Source organism: Simochromis diagramma, unplaced genomic scaffold (genome assembly GCF_900408965.1).
Source record: "Simochromis diagramma unplaced genomic scaffold, fSimDia1.1 OVJJ01000229.1, whole genome shotgun sequence".
Lineage (NCBI taxonomy): Eukaryota > Metazoa > Chordata > Actinopteri > Cichliformes > Cichlidae > Simochromis > Simochromis diagramma.
In genome coordinates this window covers 17,033-43,134 of record NW_024386869.1, presented here as the reverse complement: position 1 = coordinate 43,134, position 26,102 = coordinate 17,033, and the positions used below count along the sequence as shown (strand labels likewise).

At 37.9% G+C, this 26,102-nt stretch overlaps 1 long non-coding RNA gene across 1 annotated transcript; it reads left to right on the top strand.

The window, feature by feature from the left end:
- The first annotated feature begins 19,654 nt into the window (after positions 1-19,654).
- Positions 19,655-23,873, top strand: LOC120733308. Its single transcript, XR_005695787.1, has 3 exons — positions 19,655-19,667; positions 22,855-22,859; positions 23,220-23,873. It is a non-coding gene; the product is annotated as an uncharacterized LOC120733308 (long non-coding RNA).
- Positions 23,874-26,102: the final 2,229 nt, after the last annotated feature.

Genomic DNA, 26,102 nt, shown 5'->3' with positions numbered 1-26,102 from the left:
TCCTTAATTTTAAGAATATTAAATTTAATAAAAAGTGGATTTGATGGTTCTCTTGAAGTGGTTTTATTTATGATCCTTATTGCTCTCTTTTGCAGAATGTGTATTGGATGGCTGCGTCTTTTACAGGTGTTCCCCCTCACATCCACACAATATATCGTGTATTGTCTAATTCAATGTTCTTTATTGTCCGTTTACTATTGGTAGAATGCTATGAATACTTTGAAACCCAAATTTATTTGTATTTATTATGTATTATTTGAATTCAGCACATAAGGTATAACTGTCTCCAGTCTTACCAAGTCTTACCATTGCAGAATAGAAGGGATTCTCTGCTATGGGCTGGTTTATACCTGGTGACGGGATCTTTCTGCTTTGATAACTGAAATAAATTAGTTGGTAGCCCAGTTTTTTATGTAATAAAATGCTTATTCACCTTAGATTGTTACACATTGCTAGGTGATGTCGGCTGTTGCTTTGCTGGCAATGCCACCATTAAATAGCTCTTAATCACAATGAGTCTCACCTTGTGGCTGAGTATGTGGGATAAGCTGTAGTAAATGGGTTTAGAAGTCAGAAGACAATATTCATCTGCTAGAGAAAAACAGTGGGAGTGAAAGGATAGACAACGACAGAAATATTGGTGGTGAGGCTTTTTTTTTTTAAAGATGCTTCAGAATTACAGTCCATGTGGTTTTCATTTGAGCTGTAAGTTCAGTAAGGTCAAATTATCACAATAGTATAAAAACATATAAACATAACCCCCATTTGGCAGTTTTTTTCTGCTTGCAACTTCATATAAATAATGTCCTACCCTTGTTAATAAAATCTCATCCTGCCATCCTGTTTTGTTTTGTTTTTTCTCACAGCAGCAGATGTTGATATTCCTGTATTTGTCAGGGTTCCTGGGTCGTTGACCCAGTGTTTTCTGTTTTGTCATGTTCAGTTTATTTTCACATCTGTGTTTTCTGTGCCAGCATACCGCCTGCGTATTGTGTTCCAGTTATTTCCATGTATCATTAGTCAGACTAAGTTCAGCTGCGTACTCACCGGTTTCTAATCATTCATCACCCAGCGTGTATTTAAGTCCTCAGTTCCATCCGATCCTTGTCGTGTCATTGATGTACATGTGATGTTCCTGTCGTCTCCCCGTATGTATGTTCAGTTAGTCAGCCAGCCAGCCATTCATCCAGTCTTTCAGTCTTTCAGTCAGCCAGTCCTTCGTTCCTGCTTTGTTCATTAACCCGCTCCAATAAATCCCCGTCATTTCTGTACCTGCGAGTCCTGCGTTTGGGTTCCTTCTTCCTCGCCTCCACACAACGCCTGACAGTATTCAGTCTGCTGGCCTTTATGGACAGGGAAACTCAAAACAAGAAAAACTTTAAAACATGCATAAAGTTCTCAAATATCCATACTTTTTGAATACTAGTGACTCCTGTATAATGTAATTCATCCACAATGCTTGGAGTTATTTAAAGAAAAGTAACCATTATTCTGGAATTGTATTTATTTATTACAACTTTCTAAACTCAAGGAGGAGATGCAAATCCCTTTGATGTTGCATCTGCCAAATAAAACATGTGGAGTTATCCACTGTAATGACTCCTTGTGACAAGGGAGCTTTATTACATATTTTATTATTACATCTTCTAAATCTAAAGTCACATATTTCTGAGATAAAATAATAAAAGACCCTAACCCTAAAACAAAGGGGTTTTTTTTGTTCTTTTTTCTTTTTTTTTACAATATATTTTACAAGGGGCACTGTAAAAGCTGCCTTTTGTGACAGGGGGTGCTGCCGCACTTGTATTTCACCTGGCCTTTCTCTCAGGCGTCACCAAATGATTAATTTGCATGCAATATCATACACATTAGAATCACATTTCAACAACATCAGTCATATAAATGTTTAATCTTAAACTCTATTGTCAGTGATGCTTACAGAATTAAAAACACTGTGGCTCATTTTTGCTGCTGAAAGAAAACATAGCATTTAAAAAATTTAATATTTTCTGTGTTTTCTATCAAACCAAACTAATGCTGCATTAAATACACCTTGTAATGTAATGTTCCCCATGTTCACATTCTGCCTGTGATGCATTGACATTATAAACATTTATTACCACGAACCCTACAAGTAAACAGTTTTACACATATTTACTCCTTTTTGTTTTGACCAAGATATACTACAGATAATTGATATTTTTAAAGGATACAAATGACAGGAAATGTATACAAATATATTCCCAGCTATGGTGTGGGTACTTTAGAGATGTTTAACAGAGTTATGTTGGAATTTTACAGACATTTACATTTAAACTCCACAGGATGCATCTGCTTATAGAAACCTAAAATTACAGCCGTCGAAGTAATCAGTAATGTATGAATGATAATATTAATGGTTTATATTTTGGTTTATGGTTTTGGTATATGGTTTATATAATGGTTTGTATTTTCCATTTATGGTATTTATCATCATTGCTCTGATTTTCCTACAACGAGGGAGTCCCACCAGCAGCAGCAGAGCTACCATTGCTATGCATGACGAGATGCATACTGTTGGCTGTAGGCTGTGAGAAGGAATCTTTCTGAGTCGCTTTGCGAATGACTGCAGAGATGATATAAAGAAACTTTTGGATGTGCTCACATTTGGTAACGATTTAATATATAAATCATCATTATTGTTTATCACTGGCAAATTCAAGAACTGACAATTGACCTGAAATTGCAGTTGACTGGACTCTGACTGGAATAAATTTGTTTAACATTTAAACCTATTTTCTGCACATTCCAGCACATAAAATAAAATATTTTTTGTGTTTACACTCAGTCTTTCAAATAAATGGAAGTGGAACACAGCAGAAAATAAATAAAATCAAAGACTCAGCGGTCCTGTTGCTCTATTTTCACCTGTATAGCAGGAGGAGGTTTGCCCTGGTGCAGGTGTGCCGCAGTCAGTGGAAGAATCCACGAGTTTGTCTGTGAATTTCCCATTATGTAGTAACGTACTCGGTGCTTGCTCGGAAGTTAAGGGGTTTTTTTTCGCTGTAAAAAGACGTTTTCTTCCCACGCAGTGAACAGCGGACACTAACAGCAGTCACTTTTTACGGAATCAAACTTAAAGTAAGGTCAGTACTTCCACGCTTTAAACGCTGCAAGCTCAGACTCTCTCCCACACTCCATATATTATCCATTGTTGATCTGCACACAGCTGTTGCCACGAATGTCGCACTCGCTTAAGTCACTGTCATGAGACATTCTTGCAACAAATCACGGTTTTAGTAACTCAGTAACGCAGCGTTCCTACGGGAAAGTTCGTAACTCCGTTCCGTCACTGTGATGTAATCGTCCCACAAATGTGGCCTCAGGAGGATGCAGCCCATGAATTTGGACATCCCCATTGTGTAAAACTAAGTCATGGCATAGGGAGAGGAAATTCTGCTGAAATAAATCATATAGTCACTGACCTTATTTAGCCTCTCAAAATATAATCTACTGTAACCTATTGAGGCCAAGCCCACAGGAGTTGAGCACTTCCTCCCTCACTCAGCTCCTGACTTCTGCTTTTCACACAGTCTGTCCGAACAAAAGTAGAAATTCACATAATTTCTTTGGCTTTATTGAAGAGAAATTGCAGAATGAAATAAGACACCACTTATTTGTTTCGGTACTAGACCACACTTAAAGTCAGTTAAAGTCATTCTCAGTATCAAACATGGCAGTTATATTTGATTGCTGACCACAAACTCAGTGCATCTGTTTTGGAAGAAAGTAATGTGACACTTATTAGATTAGAGGTTGACCTCAGTGAAAAGCTGCAAAAGCTCTTTTCGTGTAACAGCATTCATACATGTCTAAAAACAGAAAGAAGATCAAACAAGTTGGCTAAGCTTCAACGTCTGTATTTCAGGCAGGTGCCTTTGCTTGTGTTCAAACTTTATATATACTTATAACCAAATAGGAATGGCAAATAGTTGTATCTGACTAATTACAGAAAAGCTATAACTGTCCATACACTTGTACATCAAACCCAGATGACAATAACAAAAACAATATATGATAAAACCGGGTTACTTCTTTGTTTTCGCTCTCACTCAGAGGTGATGATGTCTTCAGACAACTCTCTCACTCTGAAAACCTGTAAGACACACAAAAGAAGAGTAGAAGATAAAACAGAATAGAAAAAGTTAACAATAGTTTAATAATAAAGTAGTAATAAGATAAGCTAAGACAATTTTTTTTGTCAATGTAAAGTCATAATTAGCACAATAGCACAAAGAAATTGGAAGGTATAGCGCAACAATGCAGAAAGTCAAAGGAGCTTGCAAAGAAAAGCATCTGGACTTCTTTAAGTTACTTGAAGACGTTTCACCTCTCATCCGAGAAGCTTCTTCAGTTCTAAGGTCAAATGGTGGAGAGTCCCAGATATAAACCTAGTGGGAGTATCCCCCCACAGAGGGACAAAAGGACCCCCTGATGATCCTCTAATCGCCTGAGCCAAGGTGTGAAACTGGGTGTGGGTCCCAATCAGCCAGGGTTTCGGGTGTGTTCATTGTGAAACCTGGCCCCACCCTATCATGTGATTTCCTGAGGTCAGATGGCCCAGGATGTGAGTGGGCGTTAAGGCGTCTGGGAAGGGATCTCAAAACTGGATTATAGATGGCAGAGAGTTGGTGTCGTAAACCACCGCCTCTGTTCAAAGATGGTCGCTCACAGTGGACATAGATGGCTTCTTTCACTCCTCTTTCAAACCATCTGTCCTCTCTGTCCAAAATGTGAACATTGGCATCCTCGAAAGAGTGTCCTTTATCCTTAAGATGCAGATGGACTGCTGAGTCTTGTCCTGTGGAGGTGGCTCTTCTGTGTTGTGCCATGCGCTTGTGAAGTGGCTGTTTGGTCTCTCCAAGAGACCAACGTCTTCAAGCAACTTAAAGAAGTCCAGACGCTTTTCTTTGCAAGCTCCTTTGACTACGATGACCTGGATGACTGAGAACCTTCACAGACAACAATGCAGAAACAAAAACATAACAATGTTCTAAGTATTACCACCCAATTCCCAAAGTAGTAACCACTTAATGTCCAATTAATATCATAGTACAGTGGAGCTATATTACATTAAACATGCTTCTTCATCTTGTAATGAAGAAGGACAGTGGGAGTGATGGGAATAATAACCACATCAACATTGGTGATGATGGTCTCTGTCTGTTATTCAATCTGTTTCTTAGGCTTGATTTAAAATTTTAGGAAAATCTGATAATGAGGGCTACAAAAAAATCATTCCTACATCACCCCATTTTGTAAGACTGCTAACAGAACAGTGAGCTAACGAAAACCTTACATTTCTGAATGAATTTTTGCTGTTTGCCTGATAACTCTTCATTAATCACAAGAATATCAGCTATTCATAACTGTTTGTTGTATTTAATGTTGCCTTTGTACGAAACTAATAATAATAATAATGGATTGCATTTATATAGCGCTTTTCAAGGCACCCAAAGCGCTTTACAATGCCACTATTCATTCACTCTCACATTCACACACTGGTGGAGGCAAGCTACAGTATTTGTATTAGATTTACTGTACAACATATCCTCTATGCCCTAGAAATCTCAGTTCTAATATATTTAACTTTTTTTTAAAATATATGATGACCTCTCCATCATATATTTTTTTGTTTTATGGGTGGTCCAATGGTAAAATTCTTAATTGTATTCTACTTTTTTTTTCTTCTGTAGTAGAACGATTTGCTAGTCACTGAATATTATTATTTAAAAGTAATTGGGTTCAATTTAAAGTGAATTTTAAAACTGAATGCATGTTTGAAGTTGTACTTCATGCCACATGTAACTACTGTATCTTGAGCTGTCTGAGATACAGTATGTGTCTAAAAGAAGAGCTTTAAAATTGTATTTATAGTATTTATTTATAGTTGTGTGGTTTTCATTTACGGTCTACGTTTTGGAAAGTCAAATTATCACTCGCATCTATACATAATAAATACATAAAAGTCAAACAAAGCTACAGACAACATCACATGAGAAAACAAATGCAATCCTTTTCTTCACAGAAGTATTTTTGTGATATTGTTGCTCAGTAAAATACCTCCTGTCTTTCTATTTGTATTTCTTTTGTTTTATTATTTCTTACAGCTTTCACTTTTATTTAAAAAAAACATTTGGAAAAGAAAATCAGACACAGTATCTGCCTTACTTTTATTTTTAATATAATGATTATAATAATAATAATAATTTTAATTACCTCTCATCCAGTAACCTTTGCCAATGTGATACAGGCCCGCTGTCACCAACAGAGCACTGACTAAAATGGTGGAAATTATCCGTGTGGCAGGAGAGGAGGAATGGCTCCCCTGTTTCTCTGGATTGGTTGTGTAATTTAAATTTTGAGAATCTGAATGATGGTTAGAAAATAACAAAGGTTTAAATGAGGCAAGAATGGTAAACCATGAAATGTTAATTTTAGCTTCTTCATAAAGACATTCAACAACAGCTTTGCATAAAGAGGATCAACTTTTATTCATATTACAATTATACATAAACCTTATTTTTAAAACATCTCAGTGTCTCACCTGTGATGTTCAACCAGCTCACTGGTGATTCTCCAGCTCCTGAGATGCTGCACTTGTAAAATCCTTCAGCTGACTTGGAAACTCTCGGCATGGTCATGTTTCCTGTGAAGCTTGTATGGATGAGACGTCCATTTTTGTAGAAATCAGTTTTGAAGTTGGAGGAAGAAATTTTCTTTCTGCAGCTCAGAGTCACCGTTTCTTCCATTAATACAGGAACAGCAGGACTCTCCAGGATCACAGGAGCAGCTAAATGAGATGCATTTATCAATTAAATACAGGAAATTAAATGTAATTATAATATATCATAAAATATTGTCCTTCTTCAAAAGTACCAGTGACAGAGAGGCTGATAATGTTGCTTCTTCTCCCTGCTTCAGGCTCATACCAGTACTCTCCACTGTTGTCTGTATAAACAATTTGAATGGAGCAGGATGATCCTGTTGGAGTCCTCTTATTAGCTTTACTACATGATTCTACTTTCCCTTTAATTTTATGCAAAACTTCACAATAATCGACTCCTTCACAGTGAAATGTCACTGATTCATATTCAAAGAACTGCAGTCTGTTTGGAACAACACGAAGAGAAACTGCATCTGAAACAAAGAAAAAAGAAAGACTGTTGAGAGTTTCAGTACTAAAACTGGCATACTGCACTTAAACATTGAACAAATAAAAAGGTAAATAAAAGAATGAAAATATACCATCAACAAATTTCTTTGTCTGACAAAACAAGTAAAGTTCCTCCCTCATCCGCAACATGTATTAATGCAAGAAAAACCATTGGTACTCACCAACTTTATGATCCAGTACACACGACAGAATCAGGATGGTAATCACTGAAGAGAGATAAAAGAGTGAAGTACTGTATAATTACTAAATATACTAAAATTAAAGTATTACTACATCTTATACATAGTCCATAAAAATACCATAGCCTACTTTTCTTACCTAAAACATAAGAAATAAAACTGTCATGTTTTTAATCAGAATGAATGACCTAAATTTTATAATGATGTAGAACTAGAGCAACTACTCACACAGTCTGATGCAGAGAGCTCTGATCTCCATGTCGTCTTGATGTAGATGGAAGACTTAACAATAGTGAGCACAGGTGTCTCTTTCCTACTAAAAGTATTTTTAAAATAATTAAATAGTTTTCAGACTTAATGCTATTATATAGTTTTACAAAAGAAGCGTTCCCAAAGAAGCTGAGCTCTTTTTGTGTCAAGTCAAGCCTCACTGTTTCAGTTCACTGTCAGTGGGCGGAACAACAAACCAGTTCAGACTAATGCTGTGTTTGATGCAGCTTGTTGACTGGTTTATGTTTCCTGTGCTCAGTTTGGTGTACGGTGCTGAGATACAGCACAAAAGTAGAAATCTCGTCTAGGGGTACTCAGCTCACTCAGGGAATCACCAAAGTCATTAAAGTTATTTTCAATCACAGGACAGCAAATGTTACTATAGTGTGTGATTGGATGGATAGATAAAACAGCAGCCATTGCATTCTCCATCCCAAGACCAAATAAACAGATGTATGGTTTTGCCATGTTATTGGTTAAATAGTTATTTGCATTAATGAGAAGCTGAACAAGTGCGAAGAAGTAGCTGATAAATGTTTATATAAATATCGTTAGGGTGGCATAAAGAATTGCCATCTGATTTGTTACTTGTTGCTGAAGTGAATAGTGTATGTAATATTTATATAAAATGTTAAATGTTGTACCAAATAAATAAATAAAAATGAAAATAATGGCTTCCGTCTTTCAAATAATAGCTGTTCGTGATTTAGTATCTTTCTCATCTTTAAAACTGATTACTTTTACTTTTCTCATTGTGATACGATCCTGTCAGGTTCTTTAAGGAGCCAACATTTCCTTCTGCCAATCAACTTCATAAATAATATTTAAAATGTTTCACAGTCAAAAAACTTGTTTTTAAAATGTAACTTTACATTTGACTTGATTATGTTCAAGTAAAGAAAGAACTGCAGCCCTGAAACTGAAAGTAAAATCAATGATACTTTTATAACTATTTTGCAATCATGTGAAAAAATCTGAGGAGGGAGGGAGGAGCTCTACAAATGCAAAGTAGGGAGCAGTGTGGACCTTAGTCTTTTAGCAAGCATTTTTATATTTGATTATTTCAGGTTTTACCGCTTTGATCACATAAACTGACAAATGAAATTATAACAGAAGACAATTCACCGAAATGCAACAAATACAGGTTTTAAACAGCCGGTTTTGCAGATTGTTGTTTACTGGGAACATTTATAAATTGTGTTGTGTTCTAGAGCAGGTCGATCAAACTCACTCACAAATTTAGTTTTAAAATGATCTACCCTCAAGTCCAACGTGGTATGTGTGTGTTTGATATCCACCTTGTATTGTATGAGTAATCCTTAAAATATATAATAAAATCTTTGTTTTTTGTATTTATTATTTCAGTAATATAAAATACAATCAGATAAAAGTATATATGGATATATACAAAATCATAGGTCACACGGTGTTCACAAACACAGTGACTTTCCAAATGTTTGTCAGAATTATGGTGGCTTTTTTAAAAATTGCACTTACAAATATGACTTTTATTTATTTATTTATTTTTTAAATATTGTCATTTCTTAACACAGTCACAGAACATGAAGCATCTGCTTCTAGAAGCTTAAAAAGACAGAACACAAAGTAATGAGTATCTGGATGAAACATGATGGGATACTAACTATTTAGCTTTCATGTTTACATTTGTCATCATTAGCTGAATCATGTTCTCTCATCTCAAATGACATTGAGTCAGCTGTAGATTTGATTTTCCCCAAAGTGAAGACATACCAACAAAAGCAGGCAGCAAAGCGCAACATCATGATAGTGAGGGCAGTTCATAAGATGAGATAAAGATGGCCAGCTGTGTTTTTTTGCTGTCGCTGTGTGAGGGGGATTGCAGAGATGATAGAAATAATTTTGCAAGACACAATTAACTTTCAGGTGGTGTTTGCATACATTTTTGTAATAATGGTCTGGATAAAACAACAATATTTAGTAGATAGAAATGCATAATATGATTGGCTTTTTCACCCATGGTTAATTATTCACGAGTCCCGCATTTATAAGATTGTTTATATGCACCACTGGAAAAACTGACTGCTAAAAAAGTAAGCGCGAGTTGTTTTCAAAGGTCCTCTCTAACTGTCACGAATGATCACAGAATTGGCAGAAGGAACCTGTTATTATTCCCTGGTTGGTGTAGCGACATGAGTTTATTTTCCCTCGTTATGGCACGAGGGGACCTAGTTTAGACTTGTGCTAAAACTATTGTTGATAAGCAGTCACAAAACAACAGCACTTGAGTAACTGAAAGCAAAATAAACAAAAAAAGTGTGTTTTAAGTCCACATAATTACATGTTCCAGAGAAAGAGGTTCAGTCTGCTCCCTAAACACAAAATAGTACACAACCTTCAAATCAATGAGAAAATTAATGACATGCACCAACTCCCTGATCATGTGCACACAGAAGGATCATGAGGGTCATCAGAGAAGAAAAGTGAACCACAGATTACCAAAATTCTGTTAACTCCTACAGCTGCTGACAAATGAATTATAACGTCTCATAACACAAAAATACAAATAAAAAAATAAAGGAAAATATAATTTTTTGGCATTTAATAAATGCTATTATTAGGTTTAATGAATCAGTTGTAGTTTAGTTTTTATGTGGAAACAGACACGTGCACAGTTTGATACACAGAGCTCTGACCTCCATGATGCTATATTGTTTTTTAAAGTTGTATTTCACAGGAGTGTCCAAAGATTGAAGAAAACTATTCAAATTCTCTTTGAATTTGAGCATACATTTGTTGTGTTTACTCTGCATTTACTTCATTCAGTTACAAGCTTAAATATAAAGTTGAAAAAAAAAATGTAATTTTAACCAGGCTAATGATAAGGTAATTGTGATTAATTAAAGAAAATTGTGAGATTAATTAATTATTTTTCTTAAATCTATTTACAGCACTTATATATAAGTGCTGTAAATAGCTGAAATAACAATGGCCCCACTGTGTTTATATTACCCATACACACAGTGGGGCCATTGTCATTCCATGGGAGACATTAAACAGATAGTGAGACTTCTGCTTTTCAGGGATGTAAATTTCTAGGTGACGGCTAAGCAAAAAACAAGGTCATAATTCTCTCTCTGTAAGGGAGAAGGTTTTAAGGATGGGGATGAAGGTAGCTTTTGCCTTCAGTGGAACAATGGAGATTCAGGAGGTGCAGGGGTGTCAAACGGTCACTGGCTATGTCCAGATGTTGCAGAGAGCATTCCTGATGACTGAGGACCCTCTTCTGTGTGGTAACAACTAGGTTTTTTAACAGGACAAGGGACTTCTTCCAGGATAATAACATCACTATTTTGGACCATCCTGCGTGTCCCCCTGATCTAAATCCAATGGAGAACCTTTGGGGATGGATGACAAGGAAACGCTTTCATCAAGCATGCAGCAACAAATCTTTGAAGTAATTTTGATGATCGCGAAGATTTTTTTTTGCCATTTTTCAATTGGTCTTAAACTTTTGATTGGGGTTGTACCTACATATCGCACTGTTGTTAACTCAGCTGCACTGGCTCCTCATTGAATTCAGAGTCTATTTTTTTTGGGATCTGATTTTCACGCACAAAGTTTGCTTCAACTTACCTGGTATCATTAGGAGCTTGAACAGGTTGGAAATCTATTTGGATAGGACCTGAAAACAACACCACCTGCAGGAAGTTTCTGTCTGTCTGAGACCTTTAAGTCTGATGCCTTTTTTCCTGAGACCTTTTAGTATGATGCCATTTAGTCAGAAGTCTGATGCTTTGTTCTTGTTTTTCAATGAAAATGTGATGCTTTTTTGTCTATGGTCTAAAGTCTGTGGCTGCTTGAGCTGATGTATGTCAATGTTTTCCTAGAACCTAAGGAAACCAAAACCTGCCTCAGTTTCTCACTCAACGTGGTGCTTGTGCAAGTTGTATCTTGTGTGTGCCAAAAGTAGAAATTCAGATCGTTTTCTTTGACTTTATTGAAGAGAAGTTGCAGAGTGAAATAAGACACCACTTATTTTGTCTCAGTACGAGACCTCACTTAAAGTCAGCTAAAGTCACGCTCAGTATCAGACTTGACAGTTACATGTCATTGGTGACCACAGACTTGGTGTGTCTGTTCTGGAAAAAAGTAATGTGACACTTTGACATCAGCGGTTGACCACAGTGGGTGTCTTTGAAAGTTGCAGCAGCTCTTTTATTGTAACAGCATTCATACGTGTGTCACACATGATTATAGGCATGTACACCAAACTGAGATGACAATTTACAACTTGGTTAATAACAAAAACAAAATGTGACAAAACCGGGTGACTTCTTTGTTTTCGCTCTCATTCAGAGGTGATGTCTTCAGACACCTATGAGAAGAGTAGAAGAAAAAACAGAACAGGAAAAATAGTTAGCAAAAGCTTAATAATAAAGTGGTAATAAGATAAAATAAGCTAAGATAACTCTTTATTGCCAATGCAAAGTCATACTTAGCACAATAGCACAAAGAAAGGTAAGAAGGTAGAAAGAAGGTATAGTATGGTAACAAGGCAAAAACAAAAACACAATGATGTTCTAAGTTAAAACCACCCACATAACAAAGAAGTAAAACAAAAAAGTGTGGAAGAGAAAATGTAACAAAAAAACAGAATAGATTTTAAAAAAAAGACTATTGTGCATATTACACAGCAATATTTACTTCTTAGAGTAGATCCCAACCAACCATGATCAGTGTAAAAAATATTTTTCTCATTCTATAAAATGAAATCAGCATTTTTACATAAACAAATCTGGGAGTTAGATAATGGCATGAATGATAAAGTACACATATATATACCATGAATGCAATAGTCTATTTTACCAATTCCAAATGTATAGATGTTTATTATCCATCACACATTGTGTGAATGCAGCACATAAGGCATCCCTGTCCCCAGTCTTACCTACTGTATTATAGAATAGAAGGGATCCACTGCTATGGGTTGGCAGGGACCTGCTGTGGGCAACTCTGTGCTGGTTCCTGCTTCTGCTCCGACAACAGATGAAATTACTAGCCAACCAATTACTTGGTTGCCAAAGTTTTTGTTCATAATAAAAAACGTATTTGTCTTCGATCATTAAAAATTACTTGCTATTGTTTCTGATGTCTCAGTGCCATCATCTAAATGCCTTTTAATTACAACCAGTCTTACCTTGTGGTTGAGTGGCACAGAGGCGTAAGCTGTAGTAAATAGGTCTAGAATGAGATGCAGCTTCATCTTGTATTGAAGAGGGACAGTGGGAGTGAGGGGAATAATAACAACACCAATATTAGTGATGATGATCCCTGTTTGTTATTCAATGTATTCATTAGGCTTGATTTAAAATTTTAGGAAAATGTCATGGTCTGGGTGAGTGCTGGGGTTTTTCCATTGTACCAGTGTTTCCACCTTGGGGCGGAGCCAGGGTGTCAACGCGCATTGCCAACAGCTGCGTGTAATCAGTTTGTGAGGATATGAGACCAACACTCACAATCAGTCTTCCCGGGATGGTCTGCTAACCACTGTTAGGCTGCCACAGTCAAAGTGTTTAGTTATTGTTGTGTTGGTGTTCACAGTGTTTCTCTCTGCTCACAGTAACTTAAGGGATATTAGTTTCCTGCATGGCCGTTGCGGATTCAGCCACTGGTCTGCTCACAGTTTTGCTGCTACTTATCTGCCTGCCTGCTTGCCCAGTTCTCTGCTGCTAAGGATCTATTTCTGGATTTGCCCAGCTTGCCTCACCCAGACCACCTTCCCCTCTAAGCTTCACCTCCACCTGCGATAAGTGAGACTGTTACATATTGCTGCACGTTCACCAAAACCTCTAGCACACTGTTAACACCTATTCTTCCTGTCATAGTGACTCTGAGGTCTCCCCCTCATATCTTCACTTGCCTACAGCTTCAAGGTTTCAACTCTGGAAATTACCCAGTGCCCTGTTCCCTATTCCTCGTCCTTGACAGCCCTAAGACTCCCTCATAGGACCCCCCCACTTCCCTTGTGTGACTTTGAGCTCCAGCCATAGCGCATTTGGTGACTCCTGTTATTATAGTGACTCACTGAAATGTGCTCAACATTTTTGTTAGTATTGCTAGTCGGAGCTCATAGTATTGTTTCATAGTTTTATTGTGTCCTTCCCATAGTACTCTTCATAGTGTTTTCCTTTAGTGCTACTGACAGCATCTCACAGGGTAGCTTCAAAGATTATAGAGGACTTCGAGTGATTCGGTGGTTCATGCAAAGTTATGTGCTACCTTGTAAATTAGTATTTTCCTCAAAGCTAGTTATAGGCTCTCGCCTTTAGTTCGTGTTTCAATCGCTAAGAGAGTTTTGTTTTCTTCACACCTGACCTCCTGTAATAAACTTCACATAATTCTATGACATCGAGCCTCTGAGTTTTGTCTGCACCTGAGCCCACTCCCACGCCTCGGGCCGCATGGCTGTGACAGAAAATCTGAAATTTGGGGCTAGAAAAGGAAATCAATGTCATTCCTACATCGGCCCATTTTGTAAGGCGTTGCTAACGGAATACTGAGCTAACAACTTTCTTTTTCTCCTCTCTTGTACTAAACTTAAATATTAAACATTTCAATTTAGATCTATTTGTATTAGATTTACTGTACAACACACAATCTATCCCCCTGAAATCTGAGATATTTTATATCATATTTTTGGACATATTGGATATATATGTAATTGGGTTCCATTTAAAGATAATTTTGAAACTGAATGCATGTCTGAAGTCATGTCAAATAAGCTACATAAGATAAAGTATGTGTCTGAAGGATCAGCTTTAAAATTGAATTAAATGTGTTTTTCATTAGAGGTGTATGGTCTGGAAGCTCAAATTATCACAAATCACAAATTATCACAGAATTAATTTTTTGATATTGTTGTTCAGTAAAATAACTCTCGTCTCTCTTCCAGATGCACATGTTGCTCGGTCTGCATCTCTTGAGTTTTTAAAAAATTACTGCATTTTTTTTGTTGTTTTGGGGGGTTATTTTAAACACATTACATGGGTATAAACAATTTATTAGTTTAAGCCAATTAGTTTCTGACATTAGAATATCAGACAACATATCTGACTGACAAACTAAATTTCCACATAATAATAAGAATAGGAAGAAAAAATCATTTTTATTTCTTCTCTTCCAGTAACCTTTGCCAAACTGATACAGCCCCACTGCCACCAACAGAGCACTGACTAAAATGGTGGTAATGATCCAAGGTGTGGCAGCAGAAGAGGAATGGCACGCTTCTTTGTCTGGATTACTTTTGTAATTTAAATTTTGAGAATCTAAAAGACAAAGAAAGAAAAGACAGGAAGGTTTCAATAAGACAAGAATGGTAAACCATCAAATGTTAATTTTAGCTTCTTCATAATGACATCCAAAATCTTGCCGATTAACTTAAAAGCTTTTAGAACGCCATGGGAAGTTTGGCACACCTGTTTTAGTTATTGAAATCTGCAATTTAGGTTTGTACACTGGGAATTTCTTAGTACTTTATAAAAAAAATGTAATACAAACAGATTTAACAGCTTTGCATAAAGAGGATCAGCTTTTATTCATACCACAATTATCTATAAATCTTATTTTAAAACATCTCAGTGTCTCACCTGTCACTTTTAGTGAGCTCTCTGGTGATTCTCCAACTCCTGAGATGCTACACTTGTAAAATCCTTCATCTGATGTGCAGACTCTCTGCATGGTCATGTTTCCTGTGGAGCTTCTATGGATGAGATATCCATTTTTGTAGAAATCAGATATGAAGTTGGAGGATGGAATTTTGTTTTTACAGTTTAGAGTCACAGTTTCTTCCATTAATACAGGAACAGCAGGACTCTCCAGGATCACAGGACCAGCTAAATGAGATGCATTTGTCAATGAAATACATGAGATTAAATGTAATTAAAAAGTATTATTAAATGTTTTTTCTTCAAAGGTACCAGTGACAGAGAGGCTGATAATGTTGCTCCTTGTCCCTCCTTCAGTCTCACACCAGTACTCTCCCACTGTTGTCTGTATAAACAATTTGAATGGAGCAGGATGATCCTGTTGGTGTCCTCTTGTTAGTTTTACTACATGATTTTATTTTCCCTTTGAATTTATGCACAACTTCACAATAATCGACTCCTTCACAGTGAAATGTCACTGATTCATATTCAAAGAACTGCAGTCTGTTTGGAACAACACGAAGAGAAACTGCATCTGAAACAAAGAAAAAAGAAAGAGTCATTTTAGAGTTTTACTACTAAAACTGGCATACTGCACTTCAACAGTGAACGAATAACACGTTAAATCAAACAATTTAAAAAGTCTCAAATACATTAATTTTTCTCTCACAATTTTTGTTATTCTTTGTTTGCGTATTCAAAATGTGACCTAAAATCGATATAGACAAGCTAAAAGCTGATACTCACCAACTTTCTGATCCTGTACACCCTGTAGAATGATGATGGTCATCACTGAAGAGCGATACAAGAGCTACACAGTAACTAAAATATGTACTGATTGCATTATTGCTAAATATACTGAAAAGGTAAACGTAAAGTATTATTAAATCTCATACGTAGTACCCAAAAATACTAAACTGTAATTTTTTAATCAGGACGTAATAACGTAATTACATAATAATATAGAAATAGAGAAAGGACTCACAAAGTCTGAAGCAGAAAGCTCTGAGCTCCATGTCCTCTGGATGTAGATGGAAGACTAAAGCATAACTGAAGCAAGCAGGGGTGGGACTTAATGCAATTATCTACTTTCACAAAATCTGTTTCCAAAGAAGCTGAATGTCTTTTGTGTCAAGTCAAGCCTCACTGTTCAGTTCACTGTCAGTGGGTGGAACAACAAGCCAGTTCAAACTGATGCCGTGTTTGATGCAGCTTGTAGACTGGTTCATGTTTCCTGTGCTCAGTTTGGTGTACGCTGCGGAGATATGTCAAAGGTATTAGTGACACCACGACTCTCCCATGAAAACTGAAAGACAAGCACAACTTTCCTAGAAATGCAAAAATATTGAGATTTTAAAAGTCTAAAATGTAAAACGTTAGCAGATTTCTTTGAAATTACATTAACAGTTAATGGAGACCTTTGCTCCTTAACGTCTCTGCAATCTCAGCTGATCACCAGAGTATATGCAAACAATACAGTTTGACTAGGCAAACCTCAAATAAATGGGCTACACACAGTGAGACTTTCACATGAGAAACTTAGTTTCAGTTTATCCTACACACTGCTTTGTTAGGTACACCTTAGTAGTACCATGTTGGACCCACTTGTGTGCCTGCAGGCAGACAGCAACTCTCAGCCTCCCTGTGAAGGCAAGGTTTTTGTTTGGAAATGTCCGTCAGGCAATTTTGGATCACTCCCCTGAGGTCCATCGCCCAATCTTCTGGGGAGGTAGGATTGGATCGGAGGACAGCCCCTTTGTTTACGCCTGGTGATTGCAGGACACAGCAACCAGATGGTTGCAGCTTGGATATTGAAGCAGGTTGTCCTGTTACACTTTGTGGAGGGCTAGTGGAGGGTGTCTGCTGCCACTGGTAGGCTATTTCGTGCTCTCGTGCTGTGGAGCAGCACTTGGAACAGGTGTGTTGGAGGTGCAAGAACGAGGACGTTGTTCTGCATCACTGGGGCTCCTATACTCTCCTCCAATCCGGTGGAGATTGCACTGTTAGCCAGTGCAATCTCCACACAGTGCCATCAACCAAATCCTGATGCAGCCTGGGGCTTTGCTGGAGGTGGAAGTTGGATGTATGCATGGAGATATCCACAAGTATCCCATACTCCCACTGGAAATAAAATAATAAGGCCAAAAGGTACAGAGAAAAGGCATCCATTAATTCTGGGAACAGATTGGCCGGGGTTTTAAAATGCCGGGACAGAGTGAGGATCTGTTTGCAATCTTTAGCAGTGTGCAGTATCTGCACTGCATACAGTTCTGACACAAGGTCATCCATCAATGACTCTGGGGAGGAGGAGACGGCAGGACCTTCTTGTAAGGCTCCATTGGCTCAAGTAATTGATCCCACAAAACATTTCCATCTAGTGCAGTCTCATGATGATACCCTTTGACCAAGTAATGGTCACACAGTGCAATCTGATGCAACCCTGACCTAGCCCCACCTTGTGTTGATCAAAGATGTATCTCTCTGCATCATTATATCGAGTAAGTCGTGACATTTGCACAGAAGAGAAACACACAGTTGTTGGTACCTATAAGCTGCAAAAATTGTTTCCAGGCAACTCATTATAAGACCATAGCAGGGCATATAAAATATTACAAAAGTCTGGAGCGAATAACTGCCCGATTTTATTGGTTTCCTTCAGGCACTCAGGTGGATGTGCGCGGATGACATTTATGCAAAGAGTGTGGATCAGGCACTGTTTCAGGTTATCTCTTGAGTTGGCATCTTGAAAGACATACTGACCAACCAGGGCACATTGTTTGTGTCTTGTGCATATGAACATCTGAGAAAGATTAAAGAAAGATTCAGTTTAGACTTGTGGATAAAAAGTGAAAAAACAACGACTTGAAAAAACAAAGCAGAATGACTGAAAAAAGTTTAACTCCAGATGATTATGAGTTCCAGAGGAAGAGGTTCAGTAAAAGTATTTGTCTGCTCTTTCAAACACTTAATAGAAAACAACGTTCAAACCAATGAACAAATTTATGATACTCACCAACTTTCTGATCGTGTGAGCACAGCAGGGTCATGAAGGTCATCACGGAAATGACAAAAATGAGCAAAGCTTTGGCTAGAGGAAAAACTAAAGCTCAAAGCTGAAAAAAGAAAAGAGTTAGTAATATTGACCTACTGAAGGCTTCATTATTTACCAAGAGAAAAAACAAACAAACAAAGCTTGACCCGTCATTTCTTAGCAGTTACCGACTTAGCACGTACCTACCAATCTCAAAATTACTGTTTATTGCTAAGATTTTAGAAAGGCTTGTAGCCAACCAGCTAGCAGTTGTTTTCGGCAAATACAGTGTACGTTGTAAATTTTCTTTTCTTCTTCAAATTCAAATTGATTTTAGAATTTTTGTTAGGATTCTTGTTTTCACATACAGAATAATAAATGGCCGGGTTCCACATTATTTATCCAAGCTTCTTATAAAATACACTGCTGCTCATTGTCTCTGCTCACAGACTCAGAGTTTGTTGGTTGTTCCCCGTAAAGGACTAAAGACAAAAGGGGAAGCCTTTTAGTCTGTGTCACCAAGTCTGTGGAACAGTCTACCACCAACCACAACTATCTTTGGTTGACTCTGTGGAATCCTTTAAAAAGCAGTTAAACTTTTCTGTTTAAACAAGCCTTCTGTTGATCAATGCTTTTGAAATTTTACATTTTGTATTTACCTTTAACGTTTTATATTGCGATTATTGTCTACAGTATTTTGTTACTCAACTTTCTGTTTATTTTAATCTTTGTGTACAGCCTGTCTATGAAAAGCGCTTAATAAATGAAGTTTACTTACTTACTTAAATTGTCTTTTCCTCAAGGTATTTTGTGCTTGTATTTTGTTGTGAAGTAAATCCACAAGTGAGCCTTGTGTCTGCCAGGCTTGGTGAACAAGTTTTAAATTATTTTGGATTTTTTCTAAGCCACACAGGGTCAAAAAAGCGTAGATGCTTCTGATATAATTCGGTCTGGATACTTGACCACTCTTCTTGCCAAAATTAGTAGAGTTAATTCAAACTGTTTTTTTTCCTGCCACAAAATTTGCTTTTAAGCACAGTCAACAAATTTTAAGTAGGGATAAGGGAAGCAGGCTTTAGAAAGTTCATACAACAACTTTTCCACCAAGCCCAGAGTAAAGGTTTGGCTGGTCAGAAAAATCAGTATGATCAGCGTTGCAAGTTGCCTACAGAGAAATTTTGCATTTGACAACCAACAGTTGAGTGAACGTCTGCAGCACATTTCACCAGTCCTACTCTTCCCCCTGCTGTGCAGTATTAAATATTGCAGCATTTTCTCCAAGCCAAGTACTGTAGTAAAGTTACTTAACGTTAGACACTGAATTTATATAGATGGTATTTTTTGGCTGTTAACAACAGTACTGGCTAAATCAACAGAACTGACCTCCCAGCCCATTGTTCCTTCAGTGGGCTGGTTTCAGTCATTATGCAAATGTACTGTTTATAAGATTGGGGAAACCTGCAGTCAGCTGAGACTGAAGAAGTCACTTGGATGAGTGATGAAACGTTTCTTCCACTGAATACACTGTGTACAGATGAACAGAATCAACTTTTGGGGATATACATAGATGATTAAGCACAGGTGGATAATTCATTATCAAAGCACAAAAAACAAACAAACAAACAAAAAAACCCAAAACAAAAACAAATTTAAAATAATAATAATAATAATGGATTGGATTTATATAGCGCTTTTCAAGGCACCCAAAGCGCTTTACAATGCCACTATTCATTCACTCTCGCATTCATACACTGGTGGAGACAAGCTACAGTTGTAGCCACAGCTGCCCTGGGGCAGACTGACAGAAGCGAGGCTGCCATATCTGGCCCCCTAATTACTATTTCAGTTTCTTCATCATTAATAATGATTAATCTAATATGGGAAACTAAGGTCAAATATCACCTGTACTCATACAATGCACACTTTCATCTTCTCTATAACATATCCATAAATAAAACAAACAAAAAAAAAAAAAAAATGTTGAATATTTAGTTTATTGATGAATTACCAAACTGACGATCTTTAACTGTACAATAACAAAATTAATTTTTAAAGCATGATAGGAGACCAGAGGCATTTTTAGCCCATTTTGGGGGCTAAATGAATCAAAGCACCCCAAAAGATTTCTTACTGTTGTGAGAATATTTGCTGTTTGTGTGACACGCTACTAAAAATATAAACACTTTACAGTACTAGGTTGAAACTTAATATTTTACCAACCCATTTCAGGACTCAGTTTTCTCTGGGGTCGAGTCGGGTGGGCTGACCCGGACTCGCCCTGGTGGGTTCCAGAGTGTGGGGGTGCCTACTGGCCACAAAAAAAAAAAAGTGGGGGAGCTGGCCCCAGGGAGGGGCCACTTGCCCCTCCCTTTCTTCCCTCCCCATCCTCAGCTGCCTCCCTATTCCCGCTCCACCACACCCACACACACGCAGGGCTTGGGGTGCAGGTGCTCTGTCCCCTTCTGGCCGCCTGTGCCTCAATTTTATTCTGCAACCTAGACATCCACATTACTCACACTCTCACATAACACATACATATAGGGCCTTGGGGGTGGGCACGTTTTACAGCATCCAGAGGATGGTCGGTGTATTCCAACCCAACTCTGGCGCTGGTGCCCTACCCTCAATTTTAAATGCATATAGACACTGAGGGTTTTCGGGAGGAGCCGTGCTGCTCTCTGAGAGGAAGCTAGTACCATGCTCTCCTGTGTTTTACATTCACTTTAGAACAGCACACAGCAACACTACATATGAGCGGGCGTAGGGAGGTTTGGGGTCTTCACTCACCCCGGTTCTGTTAGCCGTCAGGGCTGGGGGGCTGGGAGGAGGTGCTGGCCGTCAGATTGGGGTCTGGGATGCGGGGCCTCCCTGCTACTGCAGATAAGGAGGTCGTCCGCTTGCCTCCACCCCAGAGAGAAGGGTAACATCTCCTGGGTCTAGGTGCGGCTTGCCCCTCTGGGGGCGGGGGTACCTGGACCTGGGGTTTAGAGTATGTTTGGGGAGTGCGACTGTCTGTGCAGTGTCTATTTGTGTTTGTCTACACGTTGGGTGAGTGCCGAGTATTTGGTTGTGTATATGGGGTGGGAATGCACGTCTGTGTCCGCGTGTGCCTGTTCGTCTGTGTCTATATGTCAGGTTGGGTCTTAGACTCAACCTCTCTGGGAACATCTCAGGCCCTCCAAAGTACGGAGGCTTATCTCCCCTCACCACACTCCCTGCCGGTGGCTGATGCCCTCAGACGTTGGTGTGTTGGTGGTTCTGCTGAGTGACCTCTCGTTTGGGGCTCTACTCAGCTCTTCCCAGGAGGGTGGCACGGTTCCCCCCCTTTTGGTGGTCCTCCTCGGGTCCCTGTACTCTGGGGCCTCTGGATGTCTGGGCCCTGGATCTTCTCCATACCTGCTTCATACCCTGGTGGACGGGGCTATGGCTCCCCACACTCCCTAGCAGATCGTTACATGGAGAAACCTTTGGAATACAAGCATGCTGATCCACACAGGTATGCACACAGGTGTACACACGGGTGTTCACAGACGCGGACTACACCTTTCTTGGCTGCTGCCTCAAAGCACATTGTGCGCTGTCTATCTTGCATGCTGCACAATAGCGTTTAATATTTAGTATCTACTGTTATCTACTGCTAGTTAGTTTATTGTGATGGTGTTGTATTTATTATGTTGCTCTTTTTTCTTTGTTTTCTCTTCTGTTTTTTTTTCTCCATACAGGTGATCCAGGTGTTTTGTTTGTTTTTCTCTCTTTCTTCCCCCCTTTCTCACCGTCTCTTCTCCCCTCTGTTTTTCTTTCTCTCCCTCTCTTTCTTTCATTCTTTCTCCCTGTCCTATCCCCAGTCATGTCTGTCCCGTTTGTAGCAACCGAAAATAAAATAAATACATAATTATAATAAAGGTCAATCAAATGGACCAATATGGCAAGGCCATGATGATCCACTTGGTAAAATAAATCCACTTGACATCTTTCTTGGCCTTAAGACAACAATTCTGATGGCTAAAGATCCAAACGGGACAACAAAAAAATAAAAAAAATAAAAAAAAGTAAATTAGCGGTTGACCAGAGTGGGCCCTTTTAAAAGCTGCAGTACCTCTTTTATTGTAACAGCATTCATACATGTCTAAAAACGGAAAGAAGATCGACCAAGTTGGTTAAAGATAAACTTCTAATTATCAGGTGTAATGATAACAGCAAATCCTTATTTGCCTAGTATCATGTTTTATGTTGTTAATACTCCTAGACTGTAGGGGGAGCTAGAGAGCAGGGGGAGTTACCTCGGAGTAGACTGTGATGGCGAAGCTTTGTTTACATGTGAACCACAGTTCGATAAAATACCTTCTCTTCAAGTAATGGTGTCATTCTTAAGAACCCACAACAACATAAAGAAACAAGACATGGTGTCAGAAGATGGACTTGAAGAAAGGTAACGGACTACAATATAGCAGTACCGACGGATCAGCTTAGCAGTGAACGTAGTGTAGCTAACTCGCCGAGGGAGAGAAAAGAGACCTAGCGACGTAACCATGGATGGCTTACACCCACCACCGATTCTTCAGTTGACTGGAAATGTGGCTGAAAATTGGAGAAGATTTAAGCAACGTTTCACGTTGTACCTATCATACTGTGGATGAAGAAGACACAGAGGAACTCTGTGTAGCTGCAGTGAAAGACAATAAGACAGGTTAAAAGGACTGGATAATGACACTCAAAGTGAATGACACACTCATGAAAGTCAAGCTGGATACTGGAGCTCAAGTGAATGTCATATCAGAAGCAGAGTTCAAGAAAATCAGACCTAGACCTAAAATGCATGCAACGAAGGTGAAGGTGAGTGGATACTGTTGGGATTCAGAGATTCTTTTATTGCTACCATATAATTTGCCTTATGAAGAATGTATTAATAACATGTTTCACAGTATCATTTATCAGTAATATTTCCTACAGGGTTTATATTGCATTGAATATGTCTGTCATCACATTGACCTTTCTATTTTTATAGGTTGAGTTCATTTTATACACAATGCATAAATGTGCTTGGTTAGAGTTGATGTTCCATTCTAGAAGGTTTTAAGCTTCACTGGTGAGAGTGTCCAGATGATACATGCTGAGGGGAGATGAGAACATAGCAGGTTAATTGCATGCACGCTTACGATACACATATTAATCTAGTAGCAGGTTTGAGTGAAGGCCTAAGCGTCTTCTACTTCAGTTTGAGACTGGCTGCTAAAGTACTTTACTTAGTGATTAATGACGAGGGTCCAATTATTAGCTCTCAGAAAAGCTAAGACCTGAAGTTATTACCTTAAAAGGCAAGTAATGAAGAAAGGAGAAGTTATATGTCAGTTTATAGTTATTAAAAGTATATGTGATGAACCCTTGTCTGTACGAGTTGAACTTTTGTCCGTCTGTCACCATGTATTTTTGAACTGCATTGACGTAGGTGTGATATTTTGTCCTATAAAACCAGAACCCAATGTATTCTTGTCAGAGCAGACAATCCGTATGCTGACGGTTGGTTGTTCTCCTGTGATAATAAAACTCATTGTTTGATTGCACTTTTCCGGAGCCTCCGTCGTTTGTTGTCTGGTCTAAAGTTGATCGATCTCGCAACAATACTCAGGTGCAGAAATACCTGTGAAAGGCAAATGCATGGTTAAAGTGACACACAAAGACAAGGAGCACACGCTAACATTCATTGTGGTGCCGAAGACTGTGCAGCCTATACTAGGGTTACATGCCTGTGAGAGTCTGAACCTAGTGAAAAGAGTGCTCTGGAACATGTAATTATGTGGACTTAAAACACACTTTTTTTGTTTATTTTGCTTTCAGTTACTCAAGTGCTGTTGTTTTGTGACTGCTTATCAACAATAGTTTTAGCACAAGTCTAAACTAGGACTTCCCTCGTGCATAATGAGGGAAAATAAACTCATGTCGCTACACCAACCAGGGAATAACAGGTTCATTCTGCCAATTCTGTGATCATTCTGTGAAAGTTAGAGAGACCCTTTGAAACTCGAGCTTACTTTTTTAGCAGTCAGTTTTTCCAGTGGTGCATATACAACAATTTATAAATGAGGACAGTGCATAATTAACCAGGGTGAAAAAAGACAATCATATTATGCATTTCTATCTACTAAATATTGTTGTATCCAGACCTTTATACAAAATGTATGCAACACACTGAAAGTTAATTGTGTCTTACAAATTATTTCTATCATCTCTGAATCCCCTCACACAGAGACAGAAAAAACGCAGCTGCCATATTTACCTCATCTTATGAACTGCCCTCACTATCATGATGTTGGCTTTGCTGCTGCTTTTGTTGGGATGTCTTCACTTTGGGAAAATCAAATCTACAGCTGACTCAATGTCATTTTGAGATGAGAGAACATGATTCAGCTAATGATGACAAATGGAAACATGAAAGCTAAATAGTTAGTATCCCATCATGTTTCATCCAGATACTCATTACTTTGTGTTCTGTCTTTTTAAGCTTCTAGAAGCAGATGCTTCATGTTCTGTGACTGTGTTAAGAAATGACAATATTTAAAAAATAAATAAATAAATAAAAGTCATATTTGTAAGTGCAATTTTTAAAAAAGCCACCATAATTCTGACAAACATCTGGAAAGTCACTGTGTTTGTGAAACCGTGTGACCTATGATTTTGTATATATCCATATATCTTTTATCTGATTGTATTTTATATTACTGAAATAATAAATACAAAAACAAAGATTTTATTATATATTTTAAGGATTACTCATCAATACAAGGTGGATATCAAAACACACATACCACGTTGGACTTGAGGGTAGATCATTTTAAAACTAAATTTGTGAGTGAGTTTGATCGACCTGCTCTAGAACACAACACAATTTATAAATGTTCCCAGTAAACAACAATCTGCAAAACCGGCTGTTTAAAACCTGTATTTGTTGCATTTCGGTGAATTGTCTTCTGTTATAATTTCATTTGTCAGTTTATGTGATCAAAGCGGTAAAACCTGAAATAATCAAATATAAAAATGCTGCTAAAAGACTAAGGTCCACACTGCTCCCTACTTTGCATTTGTAGAGCTCCTCCCTCCCTCCTCAGATTTTTTCACATGATTGCAAAATAGTTATAAAAGTATCATTGATTTTACTTTCAGTTTCAGGGCTGCAGTTCTTTCTTTACTTGAACATAATCAAGTCAAATGTAAAGTTACATTTTAAAAACAAGTTTTTTGACTGTGAAACATTTTAAATATTATTATGAAGTTGATTGGCAGAAGGAAATGTTGGCTCCTTAAAGAACCTGACAGGATCGTAATCACAATGAGAAAAGTAAAAGTAAGTCAGTTTTAAAGATGAGAAAGATACTAAAAATCACGAACAGTCTATTATTTGAAAGACGGAAGCCATTATTTTCATTTTTTATTTATTTATTTGGTACAACATTTAACATTTTATATAAATATTACATACACTATTCACTTCAGCAACAAGTAACAAATCAGATGGCAATTCTTTATGCCACCCTAACGATTTTTATATAAACATTTATCAGCTACTTCTTCGCACTTGTTCAGCTTCTCATTAATGCAAATAACTATTTAACCAATAACATGGCAAAACCATACATCTGTTTATTTGGTCTTGGGATGGAGAATGCAATGGCTGCTGTTTTATCTATCCATCCAATCACACACTATAGTAACATTTGCTGTCCTGT